This window comes from Salvelinus fontinalis, chromosome 7 (genome assembly GCF_029448725.1).
Source record: "Salvelinus fontinalis isolate EN_2023a chromosome 7, ASM2944872v1, whole genome shotgun sequence".
Classification (NCBI taxonomy): Eukaryota; Metazoa; Chordata; class Actinopteri; order Salmoniformes; family Salmonidae; genus Salvelinus; species Salvelinus fontinalis.
The window spans coordinates 42,775,092-42,788,320 of NC_074671.1; the positions used below are offsets into that span (position 1 = coordinate 42,775,092).

A 13,229-nucleotide genomic window follows, 5' to 3' on the forward strand; every position below is an offset into this window, starting at 1 on the left:
GGAATTCTCTCAACCAGCTTCATGAGGTAGTCATCTGGAATGCATTTCAATTAGCAGGTGTGCCTTGTTAAAAGTTAATTTGTGGAAATTATTTCCTTCTTAATGCGTTTGAGACACTAAGTTGTTTTGTGACAAGGTAGGGGTGGTTTTCAGAAGATGGCCCTATTTGGTAAAAGACCAAGTCCATATTACGGCAAGAACAGCTCAAATAAGCAAAGAGAAATGACAGTCCATCATTATTTTAAGACCTGAAGGTCAGTCAATTTGGAAAATGTAAAAAAAGTAACGTTTTTTCAAGTGCAGTCGCATAAACCATCAAGCGCTATGATGAAACTGGCTCTCACGAGGACCGCCACAGGAAAGGAAGACCCAGAGTGATCAGCCCCCTCTTGTTCACCCATGACTGCGTGGCCAAGCATGCCTCCAACTCAATCATCAAGTTTGCAGACTACAGTGGTAGGCTTGATTACCAACAATGATGAGACAGCCTATATGGAGGAGGTGAGGGCTCTGGGAGTGTGATGCCAGGAAAATAACCTCTCACTCAACGTCAACAAAATTAAGGAGATGATCGTGGACTTCAGGAAACAGCAGAGGGAGCACCCCCCTATCCACGTCGATGGGACCGCAATGGAGAAGGTGGAAAGTATTAGGTTCACAAACTTTTACAGATGCACAATTGAGAGCATCCTGTCGGGCTGTATCACCACCTGGTACAGCAACTGCACCGCCCACTACCGCAAAGCTCTCCAGAGGGTGGTGTGATCTCCCCAACGCATTACTGGGGGCAAACTTCCCACCCTCCTGGACACCTACAGCACCCGATGCCATAGGAAGGTCAAAAAGACGTCAGCCACCCGAGCCACTGCCTGTTCACCCCGCTATCATCCAGAAGGCGAGGTCAGTACAGGTGCATCAAAGCTGTGACCGAGAGACTGAAAAACAGCTTCTATCTCAAGGCCATCAGACTGCTAAACAGCCATCACTAGCACATCAGAGGCTGCTGCCTATAGACATAGATTAGGAATCACTGGCCACTTTAAGGAAATGAAACACTAGCCACTTTAATAATGTCTCCGTATCTTGCATTAATCATCTCATATGTGTAAACTGTACTCTATACTATTCTACAGCATCTTAGTCACTTTAATTGTTTGTAAATATTGCATCACGCATCTCATATGTATATACTCTACACCATGCCACTACCTTAGTCCAACGCCGCTCTGACTTATGTATATATATTCTTAATCCATTCCTTACTTACATGTATTTTGGGTATATGTTGTTTAACTGTTAGATATTACTGCACTGTCGGAGCTAGAAGCACAAGCATTTCACTACACCCGCAATAGTATCTGCTAAACACGTGTATGTGACAAATAATATTGTCTTTGATTTGCAGAGGATACATTCATTAGAGTTAACTGCACCTCAGATTACAGCCAAAATAAATGCTTCACAGAATTCAAGTAACAGACACATCAACATCAACTGTTCAGGGGAGTCTACATGAATCAGGCCTTTATGGTCAAATTGCTGCAAAGAAACCACTACTAAAAACACCAATAAGAAGAAGAGACTTGCTTGGGCTAAGAAACATAAGCAATGGACATTAGACCGGTGGAAATCTGTCCTTTGGTCTGATGAGTCCAAATGTTTGATTTATGGTTCCAACCGCCGTGTCTGAGACACAGAGAAGGTAAACAGATGATCTCTGCATGTGCGGTTCCCACCGTGAAGCATGGAGGAAGTGGTGTGATGGAGTGGGGTGCTTTACTGGTGACACTGTCAGTGATTTATTTATAATTCAAGGCACACTTAACCAGCATGGCTACCACAGCATTCTGCAGGGATATGCCATCCCATCTGGTTTACGCCTAGAGGGACTATCATTTGTTTTTCAACAGGACAATGACCCAACACACCTCCAGGCTGTGTAAGTGCAATTTGACCAAGAAGGAGAGTGATGGAGTGCTGTATCAGATGACCTGGCCTCCACAAACACCCAAACTCAACCCAAATGAGATGGTTTTGGATGAGTTGGACCGCAGAGTGAAGGAAAAGCAGCCAACAAGTGCTGAGCATATGTGGGAACTCCTTCAAGACTGTTGGATAACCATTCCTCATGAAGCTGGTTGAGAGAATTCCAAGAGTGTGCAACGCTGTCATCAAGGCGAAGGGTGGCTACTTTGAAGAATCTAAAATCTAAAATATATTTTGATTTGTTTAACACTTTTTTGGTTACTACATGATTCCATATGTGTTATTTCGTAGTTTTGACCTCTTCACTACTATTATACAATGTAGAAAATAGTAAAAAATAATGAAAAACACCCGACTGAGTAGGTGTGTCCAAACTTTTGACAGGTAGTGTAGGTAAATTGCAGTTCAGACACTCATCGGTACAACACAAGACACGCAACCAGAGGTCAGAAAAAACAGAGGAGGCTCAGAACAGAGGCTCGGAAAAAACACAGTATTAAATAGAGCCATGAAGACATGGAACTATCTGCCACACCAGGTATCTCAAGCTAGCAATAAAACCAGGGTTTAAAAAACATCTAAAATAATACATTACTGCACAAAAGGGGACTGTGAAGAGACACATCCATTTTATATATCTTGTGTTGTAATTTGCACTGTATTATGCATTAGACCTAAATATAGTATGTACTGAGATGTAGGCTGTGTGAGACGTTTTAAATTGATGTAGTTCAGCCCTTGACTAACAATATTCTGTACTATGTATTATGCCATGCTTCATGTGGGCAGAAAGAGTAGCTGCTGCGTCTGCAGCGGATAATGGGGATCCTAATGAATACCAAATACCTCTGAGAGAAGAGTTTATAAGTCCAGTTGGAGGCCTCCATCGAAGTACTGATGTACTAGTATCGCTCAAGTACCTCATCACCCTGTTCCCCGTGCAGGCCTTATCTACACAGGGACACAACACCGGCCCTACTGCTTTCATCTGATCTGTGGAAAGAGATGGGACCCAGGGGAGTGCAGAGAGTATCTATCAACTCCAAGTGTCACTACAGTGATGGAGTGTGGCCTTCAGTGGAAGATTCTAGAAAGGGCCCTCAATCCGATTCACCTGAAAAAAGAAAAGTCTAAGAAAAGTCTGAGCACACTGCCAGAGGGCCGAGGTCAATGGGGTCAAAGGTCAGGGGAACTGAAACAGATGTGGGCTTCAGACTGGGCAGGACTGCTGAGTATCGGGGCTTACAGAGTAAAGAGAAACAGATGGGACAGAGAGAGCAGGAAGAAAGAAGGAAAGAGAGACAGTAGAAAGGGAACCAAGGTGGAGATAGAGAGACAGAAAGAGAGCAGGCTAAGCGATAATTGGAAAGAGGAAAAGACAGACAGAGAAAGGAAACATTGAGATAGAAAAAAGACAGAAGCAAAACGGCACAGTTCATTCCTGCTTCTGTACCTTGTAGGCGGCCCCTCCGTGAATGATGGACTTGATGAAGATGCCCAGGTCCTCGCCCTTCTCCCGGGACGTGTTGCCCTTGAGGCTGATGCCCAGGCCGGCCGAACCAGTGTCGTTCAAGAGCACCCCGAACATCAGCTGCTCCCGCCCATCCTCCAGCACCAGGGGGCTAGCCTCCTCCCTTTTCTGAAAGAGGGAAAGAGAAGGATGATGAGGAGGACAGAGAGAGAGAGAGAGATTGATTTGATATTGAAACAAGCATAGGGCAGTTAATGAAAATGTTAAAAAATACAACGCCGAGAGTGAAATAGACACACAGAAAATGAAACATCTCGTCAATATCGAATGAGGATGACGGGGAGAGAGAGCGGGAAAAGAGGACGAAAGAAAAAGGTGACAGAGAAGGTGAAAGAAAAAGGTGAAAAAGGTCAACAAATACAAACGAAGAGGGATATCTGCATTATGGATCCAAGGTGGTGGAAAACAGGTGAGGGGAGGAAGAATTTTTTTAAAAGAGGAAGAGGATGATGGGAAGCGAGAAGGAGCAGGTGGTGAGCAAGAGAGAACGAGGGAGGAGACGGCAGGCAGAGAGGTAATTCCATTTGAACATGAAAGGCACAGACAGAGAGCGTGCCATTTCAAAAGGAAGCATAATAACCTTTTTATACATCCTTCTAGAGAGCGATGGAGGGAGGGCGACAGGGGGATCATTTAAAAGTAATAACCCATCCCTGGAGATACCCACTCTCCCGTTCACTCTCTCTCCCCCTCTCAGTCGCTCTCCCACTCTTTTCTCTCTCCTCCTTCCTCCCACTCTTAACGTGAACAAAATGACCCGGTGGTTCGGGGAGCGAGAATTGGCTACCAAATGAAAGAAAGAGAGAGAGCGAGAGAGAAGACAAAGAAATGGCAACAAAAGAAAAGAAAAATGTCTGTCATTATGACAGAGTGGTGAGAGAGAAAGTGGTGCTAGGGTTTTGTCACCAGGGAAACGGGCCTGTAAAGAGGTGCTTTGAGGCTCTTTCACATAGCCGGCCTATTTTCCTGTGAGGAGGAGAGCGAACAACGCAGGTGGGGGGAAAATACTGTGTGTACTGTATATGTTTACATTTGTTAACAATAATTGTGTGTGTTACGCCACATTAGTCCAAACTAAGAGACACAGAGTGTGTATGTGAAGTGTCTGTGATTTCGTTTTTTCACAGCTGCCCAAGATAAAATCCAAAAGCTCATTGAGCTGCTTTCCTTCATACCTTACCTGCTATTGGAAGCAGATTTATTTCGAACCTCCCAGGTTGCCATATAATATGGCCAGTGGTCTAGCGACAGAGGCAGGAAAGAACGGCTCAGTGTAGCTTTACAGGTTTCTCACTATAATCCCACTGGTGTTTGGTGACATTCACCTGAGTCCTGAGGAGGCCCTTGTTTAGCCAACAGAACACCCCCACTGTTCTCCATCCCTTGATCCTCAGCAGGGGAAGACCTGACAACCTCTTTCCTGGGTAGAGCCCCCTTAGGAAAATGGGCAGTCTAGTCTGGGGCCTCACTCTCATGGAGCTCCATCACCATCACTTCGAGCTATTGTGGAAACTCCGTTGTACACTGAGTAGTAAAGTAGGGAAGCTTTCATTCTGAACGCAGTTACATTTACTCTTTATTCAATGGAGTCAGTGAGAAGACTGACGCAAGGATCCAGCAATCCAGCTCAGACAAGACACTTTGACAGCTGACGTGACAGACAGGTCTCGTTGGGCATCTCTATCCCTGACACACATCCATAAGGGAGAGGAGGAGAAGAGGAGAGGTGGAATCTAAAGAGACGTAACAGCTGCAGGATATTCCATTGTCAGTGTGGGGATTGATATTCCAGCAGCACTTTGTAACTAAAGAAGCATCATATTTTTTTTTAATGAATGTCTTTGGTTTGATCTGTTGATGCAAAGAGCTGTCTTTTTGGGTCACTGTGTGGCAGGCTAAGTTTAAAACACACACACACAAAAAAAAACGTCCACCGTTCTTGAGGGACTAAACCACATTTAAACAGCCAACTAAATCTCCCGGTGTGAGATACACACCCCTGGTGGTCCACACACACACACACACACACACACACACACACACACACACACACACACACACACACACACACACACACACACACACACACACACACACACACACACACACACACACACACACACACACAAATAATCCCCCCCGCCACACACACACACAAATAATCTCCCCCGCCACACACAAATAAATCCCCCCCCCCCACACACACAGAGCAAAACCCTTCCATTCCTGAGCCCTGTGGCTCCGCTGGCGCACAACACGCCTCATTGTCTCTCCTCAAGTGCTTGTTAACAGGCTTTAAGAGGAGGGGAGACCACCCTTGATCAGAGGAACGAGGAAGACAAAAGGAACCTTTCTACCCATGGGGAAGAAGAAGAGGTGGGGGTGTAAGGAGACCGATTAATACACACTCCTGTCAGCCTGGGCTTCTGAATAGACGCTTTCAAAGTGGCAGATTAGCGACGAGAGCGACATTCAATTAAGATGAGATCTTTCTCGCCACTGCTCGATCGGAGAGAAATGAAGTCTGCCAATTATTGGAAGTAATGTTGAGTTCTTATGTTCTCTGTACCTGTGCCTCAGTAGGGGGAGGAGGGAAAGCCAAATTGCCGATGGTTGGGATCATTTGTGTGTGTGTGTGTGTGTGTGTGTGTGTGTGCGTGTGTGTGTGCGTGTGTGTGTTTGTGACCTTGCGTGGTTAGTTACCATGGTTCCAGGACACAACCATCCTGGTGCCAACCCAATAATGAGAAAAGAAGTGCAGAGGAGTGGAGAAGGGAGAGGAAGAGAAAGCAGCTCACGCTGAGCTTGTCCAAAGACGGACGGACGGATGGACAGAAAGACCACCTATTCTTATTGTCTAAGTAACCGGAGTCCCGTTCTGCGCATGCGCAAATTGAACTTGAAGCTATCATTTCACTTCTAAACAAGGGTCTCAGCTCATCTGATGGACAGCACCGTTTGTGACTTGTATGAATATTTCCAAACAATATTAATAAGCAAGTGGCAGTAATTTAGATGGCAGTATACTCTGAGCGTATAAAACATCAAGAATCCCCCCCCCCCCTTTTCCCTCAGAAGGGCCTCAATTTGTCAGGGAATGGACTCTTCAAGGTGTTGAAAGCATTCCACAGGGTCGCTTTCCTAACCACCATGCTTTGTTTTTCCTAGCCACCGGGGCTTCTACATCTGCATTGCTTGCTGTTTGGGGTTTTAGGCTGGGTTTCTGTACAGCACTTGGTGACATCGGCTGATTTAAAAGGGCTTTGACAATCAATTTGATTGATTGATTGACTCCAATGCTTCTCACAGTTGTGTCAAGTTGGCTGAATGTCCTTTGGGGGGTGGACCATTCTTGATACACACAGGAAACTGTGGAGCATGAAAAACTCACCAGCATTGCAGTTCTTGGCACACTCAAACCAGTGCGCCGGGCACCTACAACCATACCCTGTTCAAAGGCACTTACCCGTGGGGAAATGTCCCACGTCCCCATGAAGACAGACTATTTTTAGCTTAGGGGTAAGGTTTAGGATTACAATTAGGGTTAGAATAAGGGTTAGGGTAAGGGGTTAGGTTTAGGAGTTAGAATGAGGGAAAATAGGATTTTGAATGGAAATACATTTTAGGTCCCCATAAGGATAGAATAACAACATACGTGTTGCCGGCCAAATTGTCCGGAAGAAGAAAAGAAAAAAACGATGCAAAATAATGCTTTTTATTCATTGATGGAAATACCAGTCAATGTGCTCCAACTTCAAATGCAAAAAGACTATAGGCTAATAAATCCTCAAGCTGCTTATTATCAGATGTGTGTGTTTCTATTTCTACTCCCAATACAAGATGTGAGGTCCTTATAAGGGACTTCAGCTAAGTGTACCCTGACTGGGCAAAATTAGCGAAGATTGTGTTGATTGTCCTTGTTTACAGTGTGCCTGTCGAGGGGGGATTCTTTCTCCAAAACAGAGTAAATACGGCCTCAAGAATGCGCCTTCTTGAGGATAAAGCATTAAGGCTGATGGGCATTGCAAGCTTCTCCAAGGAGTTGGTCAGTTTTTACTTCCCAGCAGCAGCAGTTCTGTTGGGGGGGGGGGGGGGGGGGGGGGGGGGCTAAATACTAAATAGAGGCTAAATAGATAGGTCTTTGTGTTGGGGGCTTTGTGAGCGCAGCTGCAGTATTAGGGTTGTGACTGAGGCATAATAAGGAGAGAAGACAAGTGTTATGTACGTATGCATTTTACTGTACAACGGACCACAATTGCATCTAAATGTGGAAGTTTTACGGTATTGGAATGAGTTGTGATTGATTGTGTGTGCGTGTGCCTGCCTGCATAAGTTCTGTCTGTGAGCATTGCCGAACTTGAGTGAGGGTGAACATGTACATGAGTTTGAGGGACATGAAACTATATTTGAGGAGGAGGCCTGCAGAGAAGATAAAGGGTTAATCTTTAAGGGCCTCTAACTTCAACAGCCCAGATAAAGACAGAGTTAAAAAAAAACAAGATAAAAGAGGAAGTGAAGAAGCACCTTAGTGTGAATGTTGTGGAAATGTTGGGTATTTTAATGAGGGCTAATGTGAGCACTGTGTGTATGTGTGTGTGTGCATGCGTGCGTATGCGTGTTTCCATGTGAATATGCATCGTTCACTACAAAGCGTTGGAGTTGTCCCTCCTGAATGCTTTGAAGTTGAGGAAATTGAATAATGTGAATAATCACAGGAGTAGTGAGTGGCACACAAGGACAGAGGCATGTTTTCTGAGAGGACCAACACACACACACACACACACACACACACACACACACACACACACACACACACACACACACACACACACACACACACACACACACACACACACACACACACACACACACAGGACACGCACATGCACACACACACACACACACACACACACGCTCCTATAGGGTACCACCGGGGCAGTTGACGGGCAGCTTATTTAGATAAAGGGGTAAAAACACGCCACTCAGCAAAGAGTCAGAAAGGTCTCTGGCCACAGCTAAACGGTCACTTAACACCCGCGTGTGTCGGCACGCACCACTTCCTGCGAGGCCGCAGGGACGTGTGTGTGACTTCCTGTCAGCCTCTGAGTCAACAAACGCAGATAAGGGCAGGAAGAGGAACGGGGCGCTGGGTACGTGTGCTGGGCCTGGGTGTGTGTGTGTGTGTGTCAGTGCTTGTTTGTAGGTGATGGCATGCGTGCAGGGGAGCAAAGGGGCAGTTGAAAGAGGTTGAACGCCTTTCAATAACAACATGTATAAGACAAGGAGGGGACAGGTGGGAATTCCTGGTAACGTATCTGCATCAAAGATCATGCAGAGTCGAGAGCAATTGAAGGTGGCTAGAGAGAGATAAAGGTGTCTGTTCTCACGAGCTCTCTGGGTAGGAAGATCTCCTCTTGTCTGGCCACAACCACAGAGACACACTCCCCCTGCTTGGTGCAGCGCAGCCACCAGCTCCTCCCGAGTTCGATCCGTCAGGTCTACACTGTTCACCTACACGCATCACAGGAAAGGGTTAAAATATGTACAGTATATACACAATGTGCTTCACAATGCATATACATACATAGAATAAATACCTACACCTAGATATTTAAAGGTTTAAAAATACAACTAGTTTATCAGCCACAGACGGCACTGTTTGAATACTTGAAAAAGTGCTTCCTTCCTCCATTCCATGAAGCAATCACTGATGATTAGAAATGAATGGACAGGTGAATGCCATGTGGTGGAACACTTGAGTTCACCTATCGAATCATGCATGCCGAATCAGTCATTACTTCAAGGATGGCAGGAAGGAAGGATGCACTTTTAAGGAATTCAAAGGTCAGAGGTCAAATGACTGTTTCACCTCCAGGATGCGATCTTTGATGGCGGCGCCCCGGGCAAGGATGCTCTTGATCAGGATGGGCCCCGGGCCATGGTCCGTCGAGTCCCGGGTCACCACGGTGAAACCCAGCCCCTCGGTACCTGGAGAGGAACGATAGAGGGACAGAGAGAGGGAGAGAAAGAGAATGAAGAAGAGATAGGAAAAGGGATGAAAAACAAGAGAGATAGAGGGGAGTGGGGGACAGAGGGATATTATCAGTTATCCTGATAACAGTCTTAACTCTACCATCTTTCTTTTCCTTGATTTGATTGATTAGGATCTCCATTAGCTGACGCCAACGGCAACATTACGAAAAAGACATTACACACAAAATACTTTACAATTTACAGACATTTAAAAACATTCACACGTAGTGTGTGTGTGTGCATCAATCAGTTACACATACCTGTCAGTACATACACACAACAAGTAGGTGACATGGGGAGGGGCGTCGTGTCGTGAGGTGTTGCTTTATTTGTTTTTGAAACCAGGTTTGCTGTTCAGTTGTGCTATCTATATAAGATGTAAGGGAGTTCCATGCACTCATGGCTCTGTATAATACTTTATGTTTCATTGAATTTGTTCTGGACCTGGGGACAGTGAAAAGACCCCTGGTGACATGTCTGGTGGGGTAAGTGTGTGTGTCAGTGCTGTGTGTAAGTTGACTACGGAAACTATTTAGAATTTCCAACACAATGTTTCCTATAAAAACAAGTGCTTTCCTCAACTCTTAGCCAAGAGAGACTGGAATGCTAGTATTAGTATTAATATATACTATAATAGTATTAATATAATATTAGCCCTCTGATTATAATGAAGAGCAAGATGTGAGCAAGCTCTGTTCTGGGCCAGCTGAAGCGTAATACATTTTTTTCTTTAACCTTTATTTAACTAGGAAGTTAAGAACAAATTCTTATTTACAATGACGGCCTACCAGGGAACAGTGGGTTAACTGCTTTGTTCAGGGGCAGAATGACAGATTTTTACCTTGTCAGCTCGGGGATTCGATCCAGCATACTGGGCCAATGCTCTAACCACTAGGCTACCTGCCGCCCCAAAACTTAACTAAAGCTGTGTTTGAATACTCATACCAACTGCACTAACCATACTATTTGTGACGTGAATTGAGTATATAGTATGCTTAGTGGTCATAGTATGGATATAGTTCATGTGCTAAAAGTTCCCAGGTGTAGTACTGAATTTGCCAAAGTATGAAGTATACACGCAGAGGACACCATTACTGTATTTTAGGGCCCATAATGCAATTTTTCAGGAAATGGGCGTGTCTTCACATCGTTTTTAAGATTTGAAGTAAATGCCAGAAAATATGCAGCCAAAGTACAACGAGAGCAGATACAAATTCATTGCTTTAACTAATTATGACAAATGTTTAAAAAGTGACCTTACATGTTATGTTGGCTGACAATTTGTTAGCTATGCTGTCTTTACGAACCACATACGGTAGCATATCATTACAGCAGTATGTACCGGTATGTTAGCTAGTTACCTAACGTAAGTTGGCTAATTATACATCAAACTTGCCAATATATTAACTATGTGCTAACTACCCAATGTTTATTGACTTGATTATTCCCATCATTCTTAGCTTAGCTAAATGGTATTTGTGCGTTCTTTCGTGAATTCGCTCTGGCTATCTACTCCGATTCCATGTCTCTCGTCTGAGTGTACCAGGGCGTAGAATAATGAATTTAGAAGTGCTCCACACCTGTTGAATATGGCCGGTGTCAGTAAACGTCGGCAAAAAAAGCGCAATTAAATTGTTGCCAGCAGCAAAGTAACAGTCACCAACGCTCTGGATAACATGAAAACTGCCTAACCAGCTCTGCTAGGGCGAGTAAAGTGGTCAGAGTGGTCTCATTTGTGTTTGGAAGTAGCTAGCAAGCTAGCCAACGTTAGCTTGGGTGCCGTTTTAAGGTCAGAATGCTCAAATCAACCCTACTCCTCGGCCCGAGCGTCCAGTGTGCGCTCTGGCACTCCAGATTGAATTTAAGAACTCACACGAATTTGTAAAATGTCAAACTAGAGGGCCTCTCGAGTGGCGCAGTGGTCTAAGGCACTGCATCGCTGTGCCACGGGAGACCCATGGGGCAGCATCGTCCGGGTCAGGAGAGGGTTTGGCCGGCAGGGATGTCTTTGTCCCATCGCGCACTAGCGACTGAGCACAACAACACGGTCGCCAGGTGTACGGTGTTTCCTCCGTCACATTGGTGCGGCTGGCTTCCGGGTTAAGCGGGCATTGTGCCAAAAAGCAGTGTGGCTTATTTGGGTTGTGTTTCAGAGAATGCATGGCTCTCGACCTTTGCCTCTCCCGAGTCCGCATGGGAGTTGCAGCGATTAGACAAAATTGGATACCACGAAATTGGGGCGAAAAAAGGGGCATTTAAAAAAAATTAAGTCTAACTAGTAATTTGTTATGCTAACTAGCTAGCAAGAGGTTGCATAGCAACAGCATCAACTTCCAGTAGACAGGCGAAGAGCTGGTACGCTCAACTGAACAGTATGCTAAAATGAACTAACAGTATATAGTATGTAGTATATACTCATTATGTAGTATACAGTACATTAGTATGGGTATTCGAACACAGCTTAGGTCTTTCTTTGCAGCACTTGATCATATGACTGGACAATAATCATGATAAGATAAAACTTGAGCCTACAAGACTTGCTTTGTGGAGTGTGGTGTCAAAAAAGCAGAGCATTTCTTCATTACGGATAGACCTGTCCCCATCATCATGACCCCACATCATCCCATCACGTCGCAATAAGGTCACTTGGTGTGCTAATAAATGGAGGGTGACATCTCTCTACTTGCCCTGCATTCTGTGTGGGGCTTAGTGGGTTCCTCCTGAGTAAACTGGTGATCAACTTCCACTGGTCTGCTGTGGAGCCCTCTCTGCTAGCACCATATTCCATTTATAGTGCACACGGGCCCTGGTCAAAAGTAGTGTACTATAAATGGAATAGGGTGCTATTCGGGATGCAACCTCAGCCAAAAGCCAGCGGGAAAACTGTTTTTTTATAGGGATTAAGAGGAGGACTGCCTTCAATTTCACGTGTGAGCAGGCCTCACACTGCCTGATGGAGGAAGGTGAAGGGAGAGAAAGAAGGCGAGGGGAGGGAGGTATCCGGAGATATCATTCCCTCGCATGGCTCCTCTCCCTGTGGACTCACAGTTTGATTTCAAGAGTGCTTGTGTGTGTGTGTGTGTGTGTGTGTGTGTGTGTGTCCAAGCTCACATGTGTATCTAGTTGTGTGTTTGTGCATGCACGCCTGTGTGTGTATTTGTGTGTGCATACCTGTGTGTGTACGTGCCTCCAAGCAATGAGTGAAAACTGCCACCACGGTGAGCAGTGGAGAAAAGCCAAAAGAGGCATACTAAAAGATAGTGAGTGATCAAATCTTATCTGGCAGCTAAGCTTCTGCCTACCTTCCATTAACGCTTCTAAACCTCCTAGCAGTCACTCACAGTGGGAGAGTAGTCTTTAAAGAGGCAATCATTAGTTGCTACATCCATTTTTTTTACTTAGAAATCACTGGTATGTACCCATTGATTCTTGAAGAATATAATTTATGAATGCCTCACGAGCTTAGTTCAACTGTCGTACCCCGTAACCATGGAAGAGCACAACCACAATCTAAGGCTAGGTTTACACAGGCAGCCCAATTCAGATCTTTTGGCAAAATATCTGATATGACAAAATAACAGAATTGGGCTGCCTGTGTAAACACAGCCTAAGAACTCAGTTTCCAATTTGTCCGTTTTCTACGATGATTCACTGAATCGACTGGATTGAAAACTAAATT

At 45.0% G+C, this 13,229-nt stretch overlaps 1 pseudogene; it reads right to left on the minus strand.

The window, feature by feature from the left end:
• LOC129860067 (partitioning defective 3 homolog B-like) overlaps positions 1–13,229 on the minus strand; it is a 204,826-nt pseudogene that overhangs the window by 92,388 nt on the left and 99,209 nt on the right.